The sequence below is a fragment of the Aquarana catesbeiana genome, linkage group LG09, assembly GCF_042186555.1.
Source record: "Aquarana catesbeiana isolate 2022-GZ linkage group LG09, ASM4218655v1, whole genome shotgun sequence".
Classification (NCBI taxonomy): domain Eukaryota; kingdom Metazoa; phylum Chordata; class Amphibia; order Anura; family Ranidae; genus Aquarana; species Aquarana catesbeiana.
Window position 1 is genome coordinate 252,943,671 of NC_133332.1, and position 14,888 is coordinate 252,958,558.

The 14,888-nt window shown below is 38.6% G+C and overlaps 1 protein-coding gene across 1 annotated transcript in view; it reads left to right on the plus strand.

The window, feature by feature from the left end:
- Positions 1–3,019: 3,019 nt before the first annotated feature.
- The window catches only part of ALAS2 (5'-aminolevulinate synthase 2), a 37,484-nt gene continuing 25,615 nt past the window's right edge, over positions 3,020–14,888 (plus strand). The window contains exon 1 of the mRNA XM_073600198.1: positions 3,020–3,146. The gene's annotated coding sequence lies outside the window, so the exon portion shown is untranslated. The remainder of the gene's footprint in view (positions 3,147–14,888) is intronic.

Genomic DNA, 14,888 nt, shown 5'->3' on the forward strand with positions numbered 1-14,888 from the left:
GCCCATTCTTCTTTGCAAAATACCTCAAACTCTGTCAGATTGGATGGAGAGCGTCTGTGGACAGTAATTTTCAAGACTTGTCACAGATTTTCAATTGGATTTAAGTCTGGACTTTGCCTGGGCCATTCTAACACATGAATATTCTTTGATCTAAACTAGGGCTGTTACAGATTAAAATTTTCGTGTTCGACTAATCAATTTTTCTTTTAATCGATGAATCGACTAATTTCGATTAATTATAACGCACATACAGATCCAACTACTTTTAGCTGATCTCCTTGCATTGCAACTCTGCATTAGTCAGTGGTAAATGTGGTATACACTATATACAATCACCTGACACTAGTTAGTTTCCACAATTCATGACTTAACGTCACAGTTCACACAAATACGTTTTAAATTCAAACTGTAGCACTAACGTAAGTAATTTTTTTTTTCCACAGTAGCGCGACAATCCCTCCACCTCCGGTCTAACTAATCACTCTCACCTTATGGCATGGACCCCTGTGCAAACAGGTGGTCATGCAAGCGGGTATCAAAAGGGTTAACATGGACCATAAACTTCTCTCACGTCTCCTTAGATCTCAGCAAGGACACCAGGTCATGGGTAGAAAGAAAAGATCTAAGTGCTCAACGCTTAAGTATAAGATTTATATTTTGTGTTCAAACACAAACTACTCAGATAAAGATGATAAAAACACAGCATGTAAAGCCGACAATCGTGTTAGTTCCGTAGGGCAGCAGTGGGTGACATCATGCATAGCTCCTCCCCGTACGCGTTACGTTCAATCAGAACTTCGACATCACCGGACTTCTCCCCCCTTCCCTTCGTTAGCAGACGGAGGCAGGCGGAACTCCCTGAAGACACGGAAGCCGCCGGAGAGGTGAGTACCGATCAAAAGAATTTTGATCGATCAAAAACAATCGATTAATCAAGGAATTAATCTTTAATTTCCACAGCCCTAATCTAAACCATTCCATTGTAGCTCTGGCTGTATGTTTAGGGTCGTTGTCCTGCTGGAAGGTGAACCTCGGCCCCAGTCTTAAGTCTTTTGAAGACTCTAACAGGTTTTCTTCTGATTGCCCTGTATTTGGCTCCATGAATCTTCCCATCAACTCTGAACAGCTTCCCTCTCCCTACTGAAGAAAAGCATCCCCACAGCATGATGCTGCCACCACCACGTTTCATGGTGGGACTGGTGTGTTCAGGGTGATGTGCAGAGTTAGTTTTCCACCACACATAGCATTTTGCTTTTAAGCCAAAAAGTTCAATTTTGGTCTCATATGACCAGAACACCTTCTTCCACATGTTTGCTGTGTCTCGCAAACAGGACTTCTTATGGTTTTCTTTCAACAATGTCTTTCTTCTTGCCACTCTTCCATAAAGGCCAGATTTGTGGAGAGCACGACTAATAGTTGTCCTGTGGACAGATTCTCCCACCTGAGCTGTGGATCTCTGCAGCTCCTCCAGAGTTACCATGGACCTCTTGGCTGCTTCTCTGATGAATGCTCTCCTTGCCCGGCCTGTCAGTTTAGGTGGACAGCCATGTCTTGGTAGATTTGCAGTTGTACCATACTCTTTCCATTTTCGGATGATGGATTGAACAGTGCTCCCTGAGATGTTCAAAGCTTGGGATAGTTTTTTACAACCTACCCTACTTTAAAATTCTCCACAACTTTACCCCTGACCTGGTGTGTTCCTTGGCCTTCATGATACCATTTGTTCACTAAGGTTCTCTAACAAACCTCTGAGGACTTCACAGAACAGCTGTATTTATACTGAGATTACATGACACAGGTGAACTCTATTTATTAATTAGATGACTTCTGAAGGCAATTGGTTCCACTAGACTTTAGTTAGGGATATCAGAGTAAAGGGGGCTAAACACAAATGCACGCCACACTTTTCACATATTTATTTGTAAAAAAGTTTGAAAACCATTTAGCATTTTCCTTCCACTTCACAATTATGTGCCACTTTGTGTTGGTCTATCACATAAAATAAAATACATTTACGTTTTTGGTTGTAACATGACAAAATGTGGAAAATTTCAAGGGGTATGAATACTTACACTATATATATATATATATATATATATATATATATATATATATATATATATATATATATATATATATTTTTTTTTTTTTTCTTTTTGTATTAAAATAAAAAAGAATAATAAAAAAATGAAAGTGTATTTTTTCCCAAAAAATTGCGTTTGAAAAAATGCTGTGAAAATACTGTGACCATTTTATTCTCCAGGGCCTCTGCTTTAATTAATATATATATATATATATATATATATATATATATATATATATATATATATATATATATATATATATATATATAATGTTTGGGGGTTCTAACTAACTTTCTAGCAAAAAAAAAAAAAAAAAGATTTTTACATGTAAACAAAAAAATGTCTCAGAACAGGCCCGGTCTTCAAGCAGTTTATAGATTAACAGGAAACCTCCATATACCCTCCCTATAGCTACAGTTGATCCAGAGGAAGGCAATTATTTAGAACTGCTCATTATAATAATGTACTATAATAATATACATATTAAAATAAAAGAGGCAGCAACGTTCTTGTCTCCAAGTTTTGAAGCGCGGTACGGTTCCAATGCTGCAGTTAGGAATATAAACGATTTTCCCATAGCTCGCTATGTAACCACAGACACATTACTGGTGGATTCAACCTTTTTTTAGGGTTTAAAAATCATGATATCAACCAAAAAGTCACTTCTACATTATTCTGCAAAAAAATTAATAAACACCTGTGAAGCACACATTGCTGTTTTTCCAATTTTACCTAATCAGCACAAAACATTCAAGTTAAAAAAAGAACATCCTAAGGGTGGATTTATCCTTTAAAGAACATTCTCCTTTATCGTTCATCCAAATTTCACCCACCCATAACAATGACGGCATCATTTTTTTTTTAAGGTTAACCCTTCGATTGCTACTCTGTTTACAAGAGCTGATGTCTTATCTGAGCTTCCACTTTTTTGTTCCCCCTTTTAAAAGTTGTGAAACTCAATGGGCCAATCCCAAGTGTTTGTGGGAGGGGCCAAGACACTCCTCCACCGACTGCCCCGCTGATGTTCATCACTTCATGTTCGTCCTCAGTGCAGGGCAACAGGTAAGAAAATTTACTGACTTTCTATACAATCGGAGAACAAGTCATCTAAGATTTTACAAACCTTGCACTAGGCATGCATGACATAGAACAATGTTTCAAAATATTTTAGTTCCTCTTGGTTTTTATTATTATTACAAGTTGTATGTTGTAATCCGGCATTTGTAACAGAGGTGTTTAGAAATTTTTTGTACGATATGTGAAGAATAATAGACATATACAGAGCTGGAGCGCTAAGGCTGACCATACACTATACAATCTGATTCTACAATCTCTGTACAATTAGAGTTACCCAAACTATGTAATATAAGCACAAAGCTAAGGCTTCATTATTCATTATTATTATAATTATTCATTATAATTTTTTTTTTTCCGTTCAAAAAGCAGCAATATGCTCTTCCTAAACATTACTACACAAGTTACAATGTGATTTAGATCTGCCAAAAAAAGTATGTAGTATATGTAGTATAGTAGTACAAGGACCTGCCTGATTGGGTACAAATTGATTGGCTAGTTTAGGTAGATCCTCTTATTACATAGTTTTGGTAAATCCCAAAAAGTTGGTTGTAGAGAGATTGTACGGTCAGATTGCAGTGTGTATGGGGAGCCAAAATAATTTGCCTGTTTATGCTGGTATATATAGACCCCTTTTTTTGCGTTATGGGAAAGAAATGTGAATGTGGTCCTGTGTTTCGATGACAGATGAGAGGCTGGCAAATCGATAGGAAGCGTTATTAGAGTGAAAAATTTCTGAGGCATCGGTCAAACGTCCGTCATTAAATCTGGGAAACAATAGCCGTTATATTAAAGGATCACTGTGAACATTTATCTACCTCTGACACTTTTTCTGCATTTTTTTAGAGAACGTTGATCCATTCTCATCTCCCGAAGGAGCTTACAATTTAATAACCCCACACAGGCATACCAAGCAGAAGGGGCTGGAAGCCAATTAAACTATTATTATGAATATGGAAACCCTTCATAATGACCACAATGGGTGTACTTCCATTATTACATAATATAAAATACTATAATATAACATACTGTATAATAAAATATAATATAATTTCAACTATATCATCACATTTATAAAATGTATTTTATTATATTATATGTTATATTTTATTATGTTATATTATATTTTATATTATATTTTATATGAGGTTATCTTATAATGTAACATCACATATAAGATAATATCAAATATAATATCACATAAAATAGAATATCTAATATAATATGGAAACCCTTCATAATGGCCACAATGGGTGTACTTCCATTATAATAAAATATAATATAATACATTATAACATATAATAAAATATAACATATACTTATATAATTTATTATATGTAATATTATATTATATATTTTATGTGATGCTAAATTATATTATATGTGATATTATATTATATTTTATTTGTTATTATATTTTATGTGATATATTATACTGTATGTGATGTTATATTATATTTAATTATATGTGACATTATATTATATATGTTCTAATATAACATCAAATATAATATAAAATACAATATATTATAATATCACATATAATAAAATATGATATATATCATATAAAATATAATATTACATATAATAAAGTATATTATAACGTGATATTGTATTATATGTTATATTTTATATGTGATATTATATGTTATTAGATATAACATTTTATGTGATGTTATAGTATATTTGATAATATATTATATGTGATGTTATTTTATAATATAACCTCAAATAAAATATAATGTAATATAAAATATAATATAATATCACATAATAAAATATAACATATAACATAATATAATATAAAATAAATACATTTTATAAATGTGATATAATATTTATATTTTATTATATGATATTATATTATATAAATATATCAATCAAAAATATCAAATAAAATATAATATAGTATAATATTATATTGCATATAATATACAGTAATATCACAAGTAATAATATACTGTATCACATATAATATAAATATAACAATATAATATAAAAAAATTCAGTAGGGAGAATTGGAATCCTTTGTAATGGCCACAGCAGGTGTGCAGACCTTGAGCCATATAAGGACTTGGCAGGCAACCCTGCAGCACCTACCAAAACTGGAATATTAGTTTTGGGTGGACAGACCCTTTAAATGCCTTGCTCCTTAGTTACCCCTGTTACAGCCTGTACTATGCGTATTCTGCCTCTTGCTTGTTTTGCTGGTGTCAGCAGGTTTTACTGAAAGTTCTACCAGAAGCTCTTTCTTATCAGTCCCCTTCTTTGCTACAGAGGAAAAAAAGCTGCTTTTCTAAGCTCAGTCCTGCCCAGATACATATGCCGTAGTGTATGTTTACTAGTTTTGTAGCATTAAGGCCAAAATAACGAGGATGGTCACTTTTATATTATAGTAGTAACGCCATATCGAAAACTGAATCTATATTTGGGGTGATGGAATTCCAAGGAGCAGGTAGCCAAGACCCTACAGTATAAGAAGAATATCGGGTTGAAGTGTTGAAGTCCTAGGTTCCATTTTCACCAGGAACCAAAGAACATAACGTAGTGAGAGATACTAGAGCATTATATTGTATTTCCAGGCAAAACCTTTTTTTTTACATGTTGGATAGAACAGGGAAGGGTTAGACTCTCCTCTGTTTGCCCTGGTTACTATTGTCACAGAGAAAGAAAGTGAGGGGAAGTCTAATATGTTAGAGTTGTCCCCAGAACAAGACAGGAGGATAACTTTTCCAATGGGAACAGCCCTCTTTTACAAATGAATGCTTCTGCTTGTGTTTTTGCATCTAAGCCTATGCACATCAATGTTGCCCAATAGGAATCTTATTACTTTCAATATACATGCTGTTCACATCTCCAGGCTCAGTCAGTGAAAGCTCGAAAAGGTGAAAGAGCTTTTTTGCAGCTGTTTTGCACAGTTTTGGCCCCACAGACTTCAAGGGATGGACAATACATGCGTTTTCGCACGTTTTTGCGCCTGAAAAGCTATCAGGTTCAGGAGTTGTTTCAGGAGACATGTAGACTGGAATGTGTTTCACGAAATGTGTGAACTAGAACATCTTTCAGAAGACTTGTAGACTAGAACATTTTTCACGAAACCTGTAGACATGACCAGACCTGTAGATAAGAACATGCTTTAGCAGGCCTGTAGAGTAGAACATCTTTAAGGAGACCTGTAGACTAGAGCATGTTTCAAGAGACCTGTAGATAAGAACATGTTTCAGGAGACCTGTAGACAAGAACATGTTTCAGAAGACCTGTAGACAAGAACATGTTTCAGGAGACCTGTAGACAGGAGCATGTTTCAGGAGGCCTGTAGATAAGAACATGTCTTAGCAGGCCTGTAGAGTAGAACATGTTTAAGGAGATCAGTAGACTAGAGCATGTTTCAAGAGACCTGTAGATAAGAACATGTTTCAGGAGACCTGTAGAATAGAACATGTTTCAAGAGATCTTTAGAATAGAATGTGTTTCAGGAGACCTGTAGACAGGAACAGGTTTCAGAAGACATGTAGACTGGAGACACATCACATGAGACAGCTAGGGAGCACCGCTATTACAGCCCCCATTACAGCCCCCTTACAAATCAATGCTTCTACATTTGTGCTCCCTACAGCCTCTTTTGATATTTCAGATTATTCTGTTGTAAAATATAAAAGAAAAAAATTGTAAAAAGAGATAGACAGCATGGTAAAAGGTAAGATAGACGGAAAGTCATAAACCAAACCATTTGGCTACTAGAAGTCAGCTTAAAGTATATTTTTCATCACTAAGAAATAATGAGGTTGAGAAATGCAGCCTCCTGCCTCCAGGGGCTGCTAGGGCCACCAAATAAGTGACAGAGGGCCTCATTTGGCCCCAAACACTCAGGTTGGGCACTGGGCTATAGAGAGTTCCCATTTCATACTTTATCAGAGTACAAAGTATACATACAAAATAAAGGTGTGTAATGACTGGACCAGGTGAAGATTATGACATCACCACCCCGCATCATCACCTCGTCCAATCAGAGAACACCTTGTATTGGCTGAAAAAAAAAATACAAGACAATCTGTGAATGGCGGCCAATGCAGAGCAAGCACCCCCCTGTGTTCAGCTGCTTGGCACAGGACCCAGAAGACATCAGTGTGCTTGCAATGACAATTGCTGACCTGTTTTAGTAGATATTCAACATGCTCACTGTAAAGTGTTGTTGAGATCTTTATCATCTCACTTATAATTAGAAAATCAAACAAACTTTCTTAAAAAATACATTTACAACAAAATTCTCCTGGTATATGGCCAGTTTCAGTAAGACTAGCTGTAAATAGGGATGATTTCAGAGACAAAAAAAAAGAGAAATTGTTTCCTGCAAATACTAGTCGACAATTTTAAAGAGTAACTCCACTTTTGTTGAGAAAATAAAACAACCCCACTCTGGGTGATCTCTGTACATTGCAGGGGTTTTAACAATCTTTTTTGCAGATTCCTACCTTTTGCTATTCTGAAGTAATAGCTGTTTGTCTGTGTGCATGTGCAGAGTGAATGTGAATAGGAGTGACTTTGTAATTATCAACCAGCTGCTGCACCTGCAAGGTTCTAATGAGGAAAGTGTCAGGGTCTGCATCTTTTTAGACGTGATTTCCTATTGGGGAGTAGCTCACCAAAAATGGCATTATTGTTGCAGGGGATGACTGAAATCTGACTTGTATCTTAGTGCAGCCTTCTGGGAAAATTAGTGAGACAATCACACAAGCAGGAAATTACATATCTGTGGGGGGGGGGGGCGTTCTGTATACCATCTGTGTACAGAACGCCTCCAGGTTGCCATATTGCATTGTACAGAAAATTACAAAGCTGCAGATTGAAAAGGAAATGTTGTCTTTAATAACATTTAATTACAATATGCCTCGTGTAGCAATTGTATACGCTATATTATTTATTTATTTTTTGCTATTTTTTTCCTGTGAAAGTGGAGTCTACAGTTACTGAATGCCTATTTGTTTCTGTATTATTGTTGTGGTCCACGCATGTTGCACGTAGAACCCATTCATTTCAGTGGGCTGCCCTACCCGCGAGAAACACAGGGAAAGAAGATCCCAACCCTTTTTTTAAATCTGCTGCGGCACCAGGCAGTTTGGTGCACACAACAGCATGCAGTGGTTGCATATCCGTCAGGGTGCCTTTAGGAATGATTTGATTAAGAATGAATTATCAATAAAATTAAGAATTAACGGCACCTCCACACGCCTGCTGTGTGTTTCTCTGGGGGTCGAGAAGGCGTGACTTTATTATTATTTGAATATAAAACACACATATACACAATATATATAATATATATACAGTGGGGATGGAAAGTATTCAGACCCCCTTAAATTTTTCACTCTTTGTTATATTGCAGCCATTTGCTAAAATCATTTAAGTTAATTTTTTTTCCTCATTAATGTACACACAGCACCCCATATTGACAGAAAAACACATAATTGTTGACATTTTTGCAGATTTATTATAAAAGAAAAACTGAAATATCACATGGTCCTAAGCATTCAGACCCTTTGCTGTGACACTCATATATTTAACTCAGGTGCTGTCCATTTCTTCTGATCATCCTTAAGATGGTTCTACACCTTCATTTGAGTCCAGCTGTGTTTGATTATACTGATTGGACTTGATTAGGAAAGCCACACACCTGTCTATATAAGACCTTACAGCTCACAGTGCATGTCAGAGCAAATGAGAATCATGAGGTCAAAGGAACTGCCTGAAGAGCTCAGAGACAGAATTGTGGCAAGCCACAGATCTGGCCAAGGTTACAAAAAAAATTCTGCTGCACTTAAGGTTCCTAAGAGCACAGTGCCCTCCATAATCCTTAAATGGAAGATGTTTAGGATGACCAGAACCCTTCCTAGAGCTGGCCGTCCGGCCAAACTGAGCTATCGGGGGAGAAGAGCCTTGGTGAGAGAGGTAAAGAAGAACCCAAAGATCGCTGTGGCTGAGCTCCAGAGATGCAATCGGGAGATGGGAGAAAGTTGTAGAAAGTCAACCATCACTGCAGCCCTCCACCAGTCAGGGCTTTATGGCAAAGTGGCCCAACGGAAGCCTCTCCTCAGTGCAAGACACATGAAAGCCTGCATGGAGTTTGCTAAAAAACACCTGAAGGACTCCAAGATGGTGAGAAATAAGATTCTCTGGTCTGATGAGACCAAGATAGAACTTTTTGGCCTTAATTCTAAGCGGTATGTGTGGAGAAAACCAGACACTGCTCATCACCTGTCCAATACAGTCCCAACAGTGAAGCATGGTGGTGGCAGCATTATGCTGTGGGGGTGTTTTTCAGCTGCAGGGACAGATGAATGCGGCCAAGTACAGGGATATCCTGGGCAAAAACCTTCTCCAGAGTGCTCAGGACCTCAGACTGGGCCGAAGGTTTACCTTCCAACAAGACAATTACTCTAAGCACACAGCTAAAACAACGAAGGAGTGGCTTCACAACAACTACGTGACTGTTCTTGAATGGCCCAGCCAGAGCCCTGACTTAAACCCAATTGAGCATCTCTGGAGAGACCTAAAAATGGCTGTCCACCAACGTTTACCATCCAACCTGACAGAACTGGAGAGGATCTGCAAGGGGGAATGGCAGAGGATCCCCAAATCCAGGTGTGAAAAACTTGCTGCATTTTTCCCAAAAAGACTCATGGCTGTATTAGATCAAAAGGGTTCTTCTACTAAATACTGAGCAAAGGGTCTGAATATTTAGGACCATGTGATATTTCAGTTTTTCTTTTTTAATAAATCTGCAAAAACGTCAACAATTCTGTGTATTTCTGTCAATATGGGGTGCTGTGTGTACATTAATGAGGAAATAAATGAACTTAAATGATTTTAGCAAATGGCTGCAATATAAAAAAAGAGTGAAAAATTTAAGGGGGTCTGAATACTTTCCGTCCCCACTGTATATACACATACACACAATATATATATATATATATATATATATATATATATATATATATATATATATATATATATATATATATATATATATATATATATATATATATTTTTTTTTTTTAATATAACGAAATGTATAATATATAAAAATTATATATATTATATATATATATATATATATATATATATATATATATATATATATATATATATAATTTTTATATATTATACATACACATGTATGTATGTGTATATACAGTGGGGACGGAAAGTATTCAGATCCCCTTAAATTTTTCACTCTTTTTATATATATATACACACACACACATAGATAGATAGAATTTATTATTTCATTATTATGTAGTTGCTATATTCTATTTGATAATGTTTCGCTCCTTATGTGTTTTTACAATGCTACAAGTCGGTGTTATGCCTGAATGAGGTCCAGTGTTTGTCCAATGGTCCTTGTAATATCAAGGCTTGCAACCAAAAATTCATCTGGGGAATAATGGCCAGTTACGTCATTCTAACTGCTCACCCGCAACTGGAACATGAGTTCCTCTTGAGCAAGGAGTGTATTCATTGTTAAATAACAGAGCTCAGGCTATGCCCGGCCAATCACGTCCAGTGTAGAAAATGGCCAGGTAAGGACTTTATATAAATTGAGCAATGTAGAAGAAATACCCTATAAAAATACAATAAAATGTAGGGCTAGAATTTACAGCAAAAAAATGTTTATTAGCTGGTATGATGGGACCTTACTTCCAGTGCATAATGTCACTTTCAAGAGAATTCCTCTCATTTCCTGTTGTGTCTACACAACATTAAGTGAAGGGAAATTTCCCAATTGGGACACAAGTGGACAAAAACTTAAGAGGCATTTTAAAGTCCAACAGAAGAAAAAAAAACTATTCAGGAATAAGGAGTAATACGTAACTTATTCCTGGGCTCCTGTAGGCTTCTCCCATCCATGCGACCATTCCAGCAAAGCCTCCTCTCTGAGGTGCTCCTGGCCAAGGTTGTATGCTTGCCTCCTCCATGTACAATACATAGTTCGTAAGGTTGAATAAAGACAATAGTCCATCCAGTTCAACCTGTGTAGGTGTGTGTGTCAGTGTCTATAATCATTTCCCATATCCCTGTATGTTGTGTTCTTTAAGATGCACGTCCAAGAGTGTTAAAAATATGCATACTTCCCGCTGACACCACCAATTGTGGGAGAGAGTTCCACATCCTTATCGACCCAACAGTGAAAACCCCCTATGTAGCTTAAAGAGGAAGTAAACCCTGTTGGGTTTTACTTCCTCTTTTGCTCCCTGCAAAGCCTGCAAATTAAAAGCATAATGGGCTAGTATGCATCGCATACTAGCCCATTATGTGTCACTTACCTGCAAATGAATCCATCGCTGTCCCCTGTGCAGGCTGCAACCATCTTCGCCTCTCTTCCTTCCAGGGGCTGCAGACTCCGGCTCTGTGACTGGCCAGAGCCGCATGATGTCACTCCCGCACTTGCCTGGGGAAGAAACGGCACTGAGGTCCGTTTCTTCACATCGCATGCGCCGATTACATCATCGGCGCATTAAAAGTGAAATGTCTCCTAAACGGCGCACGTTTAGGAGATATTTCCACTACCTATAGGTAAGCCTTCTTCTAGGCTTACCTATAGTTAAAAGTCAGGAGGGAGGGTTTACAACCACTTTAAGATAAAACTGCTTCTCCTCCAATCTCATTGTGTGGCTCCGTGTCCTCTTACACCCCCTGAGATTAAATAGTTTTCTACCTACGCTGGGGTCACCATTGAGATATTTGTAAATTGCTACCATGTCCCCTCTCAAGTGTCTCTTCTCCAGAGAGAATACATTTAGCGCTTGCAGTCGTTCCTCGTAATTGAGGTCCTCCAATCCCCTTTTTAATTTCGTTGCCCATCTTTGGACTCTCTCCAGTTCCAGCACATCCCTTCTGAGGACTGGATCCGCATCAAAACTATAAGTCTTCATGTGGAGGGACCACCTACAGCCCACCAGAGTGGAGGAGAGAAGAGGACAGCACCGTAGCTAGGCTATAACCCTTCTCTGCTCTATCCAAATGGAAAACAAAATGGGCATGGCTGTACATCCACTTTCAGTTTTGGTGAAATGTCTAAAGGCTTAGTCACATGATCATGTGATCTTCAATGAAAGTGAATATCCAGTCTAAGGCTATGTTCACACTTATGTGTGTCGGGAATGCATGCTTAAAGTGGAGGTACCCCCCCCCCCCCCCCGAAAGGTGCCAAATGTGGCACCGGAGGGGGGAGGAAGAGACTGATAAGCGGAGCTTCCACTTTTGAGTGGAACTCCGCTTCAATCAAGCGCTTTCCTAACGTGCGCAGAAACATGATTTAGCAAGCATGCGGTGGTGCCAATAATTCTTGATCTGCCAATACATGTGTTTTGGGTGCTGAAACACATGGTTGTCGCAGCACCATGCGTTTCGGTGCAGCACGATTTGTAAACCATTTTGCAAATGAGTCAAGGTCTTCTGTGCATTTCTTACGCATAGGGCAGCTCTTTGAAGCGAATGGGCTATGCTGCACGTGGAAACGCACACGCATTTCATCGCACCTACATGGTGTGAGTAGAGCCTTAAAGAGGAGGTCCAGCCTGGTTGAAAAAAATAAAAGTCAGCAGCTACAAATGTAGCTGCTGACTTTTAATATTAGGGCACTTACAGTACCTGTCCAGGGAGTCCGCGATGTCGACACCCCAACCGATCTTCAGATTGACTCCTGGGTGCTGCCACCGCCATTCCTGGTAAGGGAAGGTGGCAGTGAAGCCTTTCAGCTTCACAGCTGGTTCCCTATTGAGCATGCGCAAAGAGCGCTGCGTTTTCTAATTTGCCCAGCAGTGGGTGAAGGAGGAGGGGGGCCGAATTTCCTGGGAGATCGGGCCGCGGCTCCATCTCCAGAAGTGGGGAAGGGGACCTGTCAAAAACAGGTCCCAGTTCCCCTCTCCAACCTGAAAGGTGCCAAATGTGGCACTGGAGGGGGGAAGGAAGTGTATAAGCAGGAGTTCCACTTTTGGGTGGAACTCTGCTTTAACTCCTACCCTTCCCTTCAGTAAAGATGGCACAATCAAGTGGCTAGGCCTTCCGACATGCAGCTAGCACTGAGGGGAACCTGGGGCAGCATTCTATCTAGGAATGGGAACACAAAAGTAACCCTTTGGCTTTGTGGTTAGCACTGGGTCCCTGGTTTATATCCTGGTCAGGATAGTATTACCTGCATGGAGTTTGCACGTTCTCCTTGTGCAGCCATGGGTTCACTCTGGGTACTCCGGTTTCCTCCCACACTCTAAAAAACATGCTGGTAGGTTAATTGGCCCTAGTATGTATGCATGTGAGATAGGGACCTTAGATTGTAAGCTCCTTGGGGGCAGGGACTGATAGTGCTGTGTAAATTGGTGACACTATGTAAATTTCTATAATAATGAATCATGCCCCATGCCATTGGTCTATTATAGCGTACCCCCCCCCCCCCAGGTCCTTCCAAAGCAATGATAAACTTTCTATGGAGCTCTGCATACTGAAGTGTGTGATCTGAGCCAGGACCAGCTGGGTGTGACTCCACAATGTCCAAAGATAACACCCCATGCATTCGTTATCTCTTATATACACCCTGCCTCTGCTAGATAGTCCTACCTACTCAGCAAAACCAGGACAGGGACAAATGCCGAACATCAGATCTGAGTGTCCCGTACAGCAATGTCCTATAGTGATGACTGATCACTCAATGAATCATTGCTACAATTGTACTTTATTTTATAAAGACCTAAAAATGTGCAAAAAAAAATCTGCAGTTCCCTTTACATTAAAAAATAGGATTTTTATAACAGCTTACCTGTAAAATCCTTTTCTTTTGAAGTACATCACGGGACACAGAGCCATAGTAGTTACTATGTGGGTTATAGGCCACCTTCAGGTGCTGGACACTGGCACACCCTAAACAGGAAGTTGCCTCCCTATATAACCCCTCCCATACTGGGAGTACCTCAGTTTTGTAGCATTTTTGTAGCAGCACACTACGCTCAAAGGCAATATCCTCGTGCCTTTTTACATTCACCTGATAGAATCTGGTAAATGTATGGATTGAAGACCAAGTTGCGGCCTTGCAGATTTGAGCCATGGAGGCTTAGTTATGTGCTGCCCACGGAGCACTAACAGCCCTAGAGGAGTGCATTTTGATTTGAGAGGGTGGAATCTACCTCTTTAAACCATAAGCTTGTAAGATTACTTGTTGAATCCATTTAGAAATAGTAGATTTCGATACTGCCTGTCCTCTTTTAGGACCTTCAGGCAATACGAACAAAACATTTGTTTCCCAAATCTGATCAGTCGCCTTTAAGAAGACTTTGACTGCTCTCACCACATCAAGAGAATGTAGTGTTTTTCTTCCATAGAACAGGGTTCTGGAAAAAAATGAAGGTAGAACAATATCCTGGTTTAGATAAAAACCTGATACTACCTTCGGTAAAAAGTTAGGATAAGGACGCAATACTACCTTATCCTTGTGAATAATAATAATATGGCTCTTTACAAGAAAGAGCAGCCAACCCTGATATCCTTCTTGCAGAAGATATGGTTACCAGAAAAACAAATTTCCTTGTCAAAAAAAGGACCAAGGGAATATGTCGTATCGGCTCAAAAAAAGCTGTTTTTGTAATGCCGACAGAACTAAATTCAAGTCCCAAGGGTTCAGGGGTGACCTAACCGGAGTATTAAGCCGCGTTACTCCCTGAATAAAGCTACGAACTAGAGAATGCC